We start from the raw sequence: 2,580 nt of genomic DNA on the forward strand, positions 1-2,580 counted from the left end.
GCTACTCTTATATATACTACTCTTCTCAGATTCTAGTTTGCTCTTCAAGTCTTGAGCCTTTGGATCTTGAGTTTGAAGCAGTTCTTTTCTTCATTTGGGCTTGGCTTTACTTGCAGAGAGAAAGTGCTAAGTGGGCAGAGACTTTAGCTCAGGGCGTTAGGGGTGTTAATATTTAGTGAAAGTATAAGTTCAAGAACGTTAGTGACACTTAACATTTTCACTAACGTTCCAATGTACCCCTTTGCCTCACGTTATAGCCAACGTTAACTAGGTTAACGTGGCTTCTAACGTGGCCTTGCCAAACTTCGAGAACGTTAGTGACACTAAACATTGTCACTAACGTTCCAGTGTGCCCCTATTTGCTTCACGTTAAAGCCCATGTTAACTAGGTTAACGTGGCTTCTAACGTGGCCTTGCCAAACTTCGAGAACGTTAGTGACACTCAACATTGTCACTAACGTTCCAATGTGCCCCTAGATCTCATGTTAGAGTCCATGTTAATTAGGTTAACGTGGCTTCTAACGTGGCCATTCTTAGCCATCCCAACGTTAGTGACAATGTTGAGTGTCACTAACGTTGGCTCATCATTCATTCCTCATCGTTAGCTTCCAAGTTAACTAAGTTAACGTGGAAGTTGACGTGGCTCCTTGGGGGGTTGTGTGGTTGCTTCCAACGTTAGTGACAATGTTGAGTGTCACTAACGTTGTCGACAACTCTCACTTCTCACGTTAGCTCCCACGTTAACCAAGTTAACGTGGGAGTTAACGTTGTGTGTTGCATCCTTAGGCCAACGTTAGTGACAATGTTGATTGTCACTAACGTTGGCTTCTCTTCCCCCTTTAACGTTAGAGGCCACGTTAACTAGGTTAACGTGGACTCTAACGTGGCCACACATGAGTGTTTGCCAACGTTAGTGACAATGTTAAGTGTCACTAATGTTGGCTCAACTTCCCTTCTCCACATTAGAGTGCACGTTAACTTAGTTAACGTGACTCTTAACGTGGGCAATGATGGCTTTGAGAGTGTTATTGGCAATCACTTTTCTCATTAACCTTGCAAGTTACCTCCATTTCTTTGCTTCCTTTGGTCCTGAAATCAAGCAACAGAGTGCATCAAAGTTCTAGTCCAAGTCTTGGGTAATGCAGCATACAATTTGTCAATAAATTCATGCAAAATCCTCATGAAATAATGTAAAATAATAAGCTTTCAGCCAACACTCCCGAACCAGTTGGTTCAAGGTGCTAGGTGTTGAAGCACCCCTAAGGACTTACTCCCTCAAATCTCTCCCCCATACATACACACCATAGGCATATAGTTCATTTATTTCCTTTCTTGAGACCTTGGTGTCCAGCACCTCTTTGGGTTACTAAATGCTCTGTAGTGAGGGTTACTCTTGATAGTGGATTTTCAGCTGATAATCCCGGGTTAGTTAACCCAAGTTACCAGGTGATAAAGCACCCCTGAGAGCTTATTTATCCAAGTAGATCCCTCACACAGGAGCACCACAGACACTTGTCTCAAGGTCCAAACCATTGGTGCCTAGCCTTATTGCTTACTCTTTTTCTTTTGTTTTTCACTTCCATTATTCTTTTCCTTTTCTCTTATTAGGATCTTGTTATTAACTTAGTCTCATGGGTATATCCAAAGTCAAGTATTCAGGATAGATAGTTGTCGTCCTAGCCTTGTGGTTGAACCAACTTAGCTAACTTATGACTACCCCAAAGATTCATGAATGCACTTTCATATTATGAACTCTACTCTGGTCTTTTAAAAAAAACATAAACATTCTCTTCTTCATTTGATAAAAAAAAAGATAAGCATACAAGTAAGTTAAGGAGGATGCAGTGACATAAAGACTAGCACACATAGACTTTCTTCAATACGAAAAACTTAAAAGACATAATTGAAAAAGGTTTAAACATAACATGGAAGCAAGTTCTATTTCATACAAGATCTTCCTTATTTAAAACATAGAGAAAGATGGAACAAAGAAGGAACTCCACAACCTTTTACTGTTGTGGATGTCCATGCTCTTTTCCTTGCTTGTCCTCCTTGTTTCTTCTTGCATTTCCTCGCATCCTTGCCAATCTTGCTTGCTTCCAATCCTCAAGTGCCTTCCTCACTGACTCATGACTCTCTTCCACCCTTTGTCTTTCCTTTCATGCTAATTCATCCTTCATTTCGTCATACTTGGCTATTCCTGGATGCAATATTGGCAGCTGTCCCACTAAGTAACCGAGCCTGGCTTAAGTGTTTATATGATGTCCTGTTTCGCTCATGTAAACTCCTTCTGCGAATGCCCTTTGCTCGTCCAATAATTCTACCTGTTCTATTTGTCTTCGATGCATCTCATGTATCTGCACCCCTTGATGTCCTTGGATGTTGATTAGCCTCTGGGTGGATTCTTGTTGCTCGTTTTGCCTTTGTTCCATCCTGTTGAATGTTTCTCCCCATTGTTGTCCTTGACTTAGTTGTTGTTCCATCATTTGCCTTTTCCACTCACCTTGCTGAGTCATCCATCTTGAAAGTGTTTCCTCTTGCTGCCCCATCATCTGTAGTTGAAGCTCTTTCTGTGCTCCT

Source organism: Arachis ipaensis, chromosome B09, assembly GCF_000816755.2.
Source record: "Arachis ipaensis cultivar K30076 chromosome B09, Araip1.1, whole genome shotgun sequence".
Taxonomy (NCBI): Eukaryota; Viridiplantae; Streptophyta; class Magnoliopsida; order Fabales; family Fabaceae; genus Arachis; species Arachis ipaensis.